The following is a 6,201-nucleotide window of genomic DNA, read 5'->3' as shown; positions in this document are numbered from 1 at the left end:
CTTATTGACATAGTCAATAAATGGAAGCCATATTCCAAAAACTTGTCTTGTTTTGTTACTCCTCTAGCTAACCTGACGGGTTAGCTTTTCAGATCATGAGATCTTTCAGACCCTTTGAACCTACTTTCAATGCATAGACCCTTTGAGGATTTCCAGTGTAGCTACCTCTATCTTGGCTGCTGCTAGCAACAGAGTTATTAGATCTTTATGAGGTATATCTTTGTGAGTACTTTTGTAAACTGATAAAAGTGCTAAAACTGGATCAGGCTGAAGATCAAGTTGGACTATTTCAGAGATTATATGGAAAATTTGCTGCCATTCGCCTTTTACATATGGGCAATCCCACCATAAATGAAGGAGAGTGCCTCTGTTTTTACAACTCCACCAACAAAAATAGGGAAGATGTTTTGGTGATATAGTGCATCTTGATTGGAGTCAGATGCTATCTATGTACAACCTTTAATGTTCCCTCCCTTATCTGGGCAGATGTGGTTCTAAATGGTTGTTTCAGCCAAATTGCTTCTCATCCGTTGAGGTGAGTCTCACGATTAGTGAGACTTGCTGGAAGGGGGTTTGCGGCTTAGCCTGCTCTCCCCACAGATGATTGGAAGGCAGCCCTGGGTGGCCTCATCAGCCTCCCACACGACTGCTGGCTCCGTCACAGAGCCAGCGGGGGCTGTGGGGATCGGGGGTTGCGTGGCCCCTGGAAGTTCCAGGATGCCCCGCGTGAGCACATGGGGCATTCTAGAGATACCCCCGGGCCTGGGAGGATGCTTGCGGCCACCCAGTTGGGGGTCTGCTCATGTGTCACCATGCGCCACGGCAACACAAGAGCAAAAAGACATGGTTAACAGAGTGCTCACTCCATTAACCTCATCTTAGGGGAGGGGTATTTTTGAGGGCTTGTTGCTGGAAGCTGCATAGCTCCCATTGCAGCACATGACCACCCAAAAGCGGGCTAGGCTCCCTTAGCCCACTTTTGGGCAATTGTGAGAATCTCCTCATTATCTTCAAGAGAAGTTCCTAAATCAGTTTCCCTTGTTGCCTTTAGCCCTCCTATTTCAATATCCTGGAATTTAGGTTATATTTCAGCTGAAGAAAGTAAAAGATCTATTCTAGATTATGTTTTGTGTCTATTAGAATAAAAGGAGTACTTTCTGATCCCTGTGTTGTGCTCCCTCCAAATATCAAATAAGTCATGCTTCTTAATTGTCTCCTTTAAAGAGGCACATATTTTGTTTGAGAGGCTCGAGCATCCACTTCTGTCTAGTTTAGTGTCTAGAGCATGGTTGAAATCCCCTCCAAGAATCACTGACCCATGTTTAAATCCTTCCAATTTGTCTAAGAAGTCCATGAGAAATGGCTGCTGTTGTTAGAGTGATAGAAATACCCCAAAGTAAGTGGATAATTCCCAAGATTGCCCTTTACCAGTACATACCTGCCCTGTAGGTTGCTGAGTACATCCTGCACCATAAAATGACATTTCTTTTGCTACTTTCACAGCAATCCCTCGTGACTTAGATGAGCCAGCTGCAGAGAATTGTTCTCCAAACCCAGAATATTTTAGGACTCTGCAACCAGATACTCTGGTGCATTTCTTGTAGGAAGTTCAGATCAGGGTGTTGTTTTTTCAACTCTCTTTTAACCTAACCCATTCACATTGTAAGAAACTATTTTAAGTTTATCCAGAGTCCCATATAGGTATTATGATAACAGAACTACCATTGTTAACAGTTGGACTAACTTTAGATACTCTACTTATACTTGGACTTCAATGCAGTTTCTGGCATATAACAGATAACACAAATAGCAATAGCAATAGCACTTACATTTATATACCGCTCTATAGCCGAAGCTCTCTAAGCGGTTTACAATGATTTAGCATATTGCCCCCAACATTCTGGGTACTCATTTTACCGACCTCGGAAGGATGGAAAGCTGAGTCAACCTTGAGCCCCTGGTCAGGATCGAACTTGTAACCTTCTGGTTACAGGGCGGCAGTTTTACCACTGCGCCACCAGGGGCTCCTAAATAATTTGGAACTGAACAAAACTACCCATAAGAGTAAAGCTCTCAACCTGAGCTTCACACAATCAGACCAAACAGGTCTACTTCTGGAGGCAGATTTGGAAAGAGGGCAAAGCCATGTACTTTAGGAGATCATAAGGCTCTACACACAATCCACATGTAGAGCCAAAATGGGATCTGTGAGGAGAGCGAGTTTGACCCGCTCTCCCCGCAGACGTTTAGGCAGCTCTGCCTGGGTGGCCAGATCAGCTTGCCCAGACGATTACTGGCTCTGTCACGGAGCTGGTTGGAGCAGCAGGGTTCCGGGGCCTCCGTGAGTGTGCGGTGCCTTGTGGGGAGCCCCTTGACGCTAGGCGGCTTGTTGTAGCCTCTTGGTTGGGTGGCTACTCATGAGTCGCCGCAGTGACACACAATCTTTTAACCCGGTTTTGGGGCCTGAGAACCCAGGTTAAGCGGCAGGCTTCATAAGCGGGCTTGCCGCTGAGGCACTGCTACTCGTAAGAATAGTCTCTATGTGTCATTACTTGGATTATCGTATGGCCAAGGTAAAATGAGCCATGTATGGCTTCTACTAAACAACTAGCAGGGTGGGGGGAACAGTCATGAATAAAGGTTAGTCTTCATCCTCCAGAAGTAGATAACTTGGTGGAAAGTATTTTAGGAAGTTGTCCCTTTATGGGTCTGGTTTCTGCTTCTTTTCTGCATGCTTGAGTTGCCATTCCAGAGATGGGGCTTTCCCCTGCTTTCTTTCTCCTTCTTCTTTAACACCTGTCAGTTGTGGGATCACAATGTCTAGAGCTTTAAATATTTCAATCGCTTGATCTCTTGTTGTTGCCACAGAGGTTCTTCCTTTGTGAGTTTTTATGAGCTTAAATGGAAAACTCCATCTATAGTTAATTCTAGCTTTTCTGAGCTGCTCTGTAAAAAGCTTGAGCAATTTGCAACTATGGAGAGTCTCCGGACACTGGTGTTGAAATATTTGGATATTATTGCCTATTCCAGTGGATACAAGGTGCTTAATGCTCTGAGAATTTCTTCTTTGTAAGCATATCTTGTGAAACAAATTATTATATCCTTTGGCTGTGAAGAGTTTTTATTTATTTATTTAACATATTTCTATATCACCCAAACTTGCATCTCTGGGTGGTTTATAATTACAATTTGTAGAACCTGGGGCATGGTAAGCTCTTTCAAAGTCGCTCAGGGAGACCTTCAGAGAGGGGCAAACTTCATTCAGCCACAAGAAATTGTCCATATTTTCCCCTTCAGCAGATTCCTCCAGACCCCTAATTCAGAAATTCATCTTGCGACTCCTGACCTGCACGTTTTCCAGTTTAATCTGTCATTCTCTTGTTATAGCAGTGAGTCCCTCAATCTTTTCCTGGTGCTTCAAGTTTAAGTTCATTGCTGAGTTAGCTGTCTCCACTAGATCTGCCAGCTTCTCTGAAATTTCACTGAGTTTAGTTTCAATGGGCTGGAGCACAGCAGCCCAATCTTTTGATAAATCATGTCTTAATTGCCTAATCTTTTAAAGTGGTAATTCTCTTCTATTTAGCAGGAGGAGAGCAATTTGCCCTATCCAACCCCAGCACAGCATCCCTCTTGTGGCTGTTTCTGGTATCAACCTTGAGGCTATATTCACAGCCAGCAAAAATCAGGCTACGAGAGCCGACTTTCGCAGGTGAGCCCGGTGGTTTACAAGTGGCTAACCCGCTTGAGAAGCGCTCCTCTTAGCCCAGGTTAGCGGAGCGAGCACTCCGCTAACTGGGGTTAACGGATCGTGTGCTGCTGTGGGCGTGGCTCCGCGCCACAGCAACTCATGAGGAGACCCCCGACTGGGAGGCCAAAAAGCAACCTCCAAGTTCGGGGGTCTCTCCAGCATGCTCTGCGTGCTTGCGCAGGGTATGCTGGACTCTCCGGGGGCCACGTGGCCCCGAACTTCCAAGCCCCTGCCCGCTTTGTGACGGAGCCAGCAGTCATGTGGGCAGCCAATCTGGCTGCCCAGGCAGGGCTTACTGATCGTCTGCGGGAGAGCGGGCTTAGCCCGTTCTCCCCTCAAACCCTTTCAAAACGGGTCTCACTGATTGTGAGACCCGCCTCCTTATGTTTCTTTTTAGATTGTGAGCCCTTTGGGGACAGGGGTCCATCTTATTTATATATTGTTTATCTTTCTCTGTAAACTGCTTTGAGAATTTTGTTTGAAGAGTGATATATAAAAATTTGTCGTCGCCGTCGTAGTAGTTGTAGTAGTAGTAATCAGCATAGTTAGATCACTGTCTCTGCAGAACTGCTCTCAGCCATTTAGGTGCTTTCGGAGTTCTTTCCAGGACCCTGGGTCATATTGCAACAGTCTTTCCCCTCTGAGACCTCTGAAGAGCTCAGTGGATTTTGCAAAGAAAAATATGATTTAAGATTCCGTTGCCACTTCCGTGAGTGATCAAAGCTAATTCCCACATATTTTGTATACTTTTTGGAGAATATTTTGTCATATTTACTGCTAGTTTTTAGAAGATAGGTGTGATTATATCCAGCACTTTCAGCTTAGGCAGCCATCTTGCTTGGCAGCAAGCCATACCTCCCCTCCCGTACTTACTCTGAGCACAGGCCACGATTAGAGGACAGATTCAGCAAACTAAATGAAAATAGTGGGATTTTATTTTCAAGTGAGGAGGCCCTCCTGGGTTGCCTCTGAAGAACTTCTCAATGTTGGTCACTGTTCCAATACTTCCTGGTCACTGTCTCAATACTTTAACCTACAGTAATCTGGGGAGTTCCCTTGTATCCCCAGCACTGGCAGCAAGCTCTACTTTGACAGATACCATCATGCTGACCTTGCCTCTACCTTCAGTCCGACAATGGTGAGTGCTTCCATGATTGGGAGGCATGGTTGCCTGAGTCTCCTGATCATGGAACCACCCACATTCCTGGATATTGCATGTGGCTCTTCAGAGGAACACCAGCTTAGCTGTGAGTGGCACACTGCCGCAAATGACTGACAGGGCCACGATGGTCAAAATTAGATCAAATCTAATCTAGATATGATCAGAATTAGATCTAGATATTGGAGAATGACATCCTCCAAAGACTAACAGTATAAATCGTAAAAATGATGACAATACTTTGTTCATCATGTTTTGATGAACAAAGATGTTTGCACTGAAGCAAAAAAATTTTCTTTCTAATTTTAGATAACTGTTGGCTAATCTAAGCATTTGAACCTTCTGGAAATTTCGTTTGGCATGCTTGCTGCTCCTTACCAGATTTTCAATGAAACTAATTAGCACTGGCAATATAACTAACATCTACAAGTATATGTCATCATAGGTTTGGTATTAAGCACATGTATGTATACATCTCTTCATGCTTTGCCAAATTCTGAGTCATGAACTGTCATGAACACCCAACTCTTAACCATATAGATACAGTACAATAGTGTCTGTTTAGTAATATGTAAAAACTAGCGCTGTGCATTGAATGCTCCAATGCTGAAGAACTTGCAGCACTCTTCCACCACTGCCACATGCAGGAGCAGGAGGCCACTAGCACGGTGGCCATCTCTGTACAGTTTGTCCCCCACATTTCCATTGCTTCCTTTTCTATGGAAACCAAAGTGCTGGGAGGAATTACAGTTTCTAGATGTCTCTGCATGCCTTCCTGATGGGCCAGTGTCTTGACACTGCCTGCGGGAAGTTAGTCACAGCAGGCCAGGGTGATAAAGTCTAGGCAGTAACAAAAGGTAAAGAAGCTGAGAACAAGATAGACCAACAGAGACTGGAAATTGGGCTAGGAAAGCAGAGTCAGGAAAGATCTATTGCTGCAGCATTGACTGGCTGCCACCGATGTACTTCAACAGGGCTCAGGAAGGCCTCTGCCTAATTCTTGGGGCTACTCAATCTCATCTCCTCATCTGTGTGTCCTGTCTCCTCAGCTTCATGAGAAGACCTCTTCTGTGGACTGCCAGTGAAACTACTCTTCAAGCCTTAGATGATCATTTCAACCCTACTTTGAATGTGAATGCTGAATGTTACGAGTTCTGTTCTAGATTCCAGCCGCCTGGTGAATCTATTGGTCAGTATATCACATCATTGAGTGCCTTAAGTGTAACTTGTGAGTTTGCCAACTTTACTGATGGAATGATCACAGAGATTGTTATGAAAACAAATTGCTATAAAC

Source organism: Hemicordylus capensis, chromosome 5 (genome assembly GCF_027244095.1).
Source record: "Hemicordylus capensis ecotype Gifberg chromosome 5, rHemCap1.1.pri, whole genome shotgun sequence".
Lineage (NCBI taxonomy): Eukaryota > Metazoa > Chordata > Lepidosauria > Squamata > Cordylidae > Hemicordylus > Hemicordylus capensis.
The sequence above is the reverse complement of the archived record's forward strand: the minus strand, read 5'-3'. Positions refer to the sequence as shown.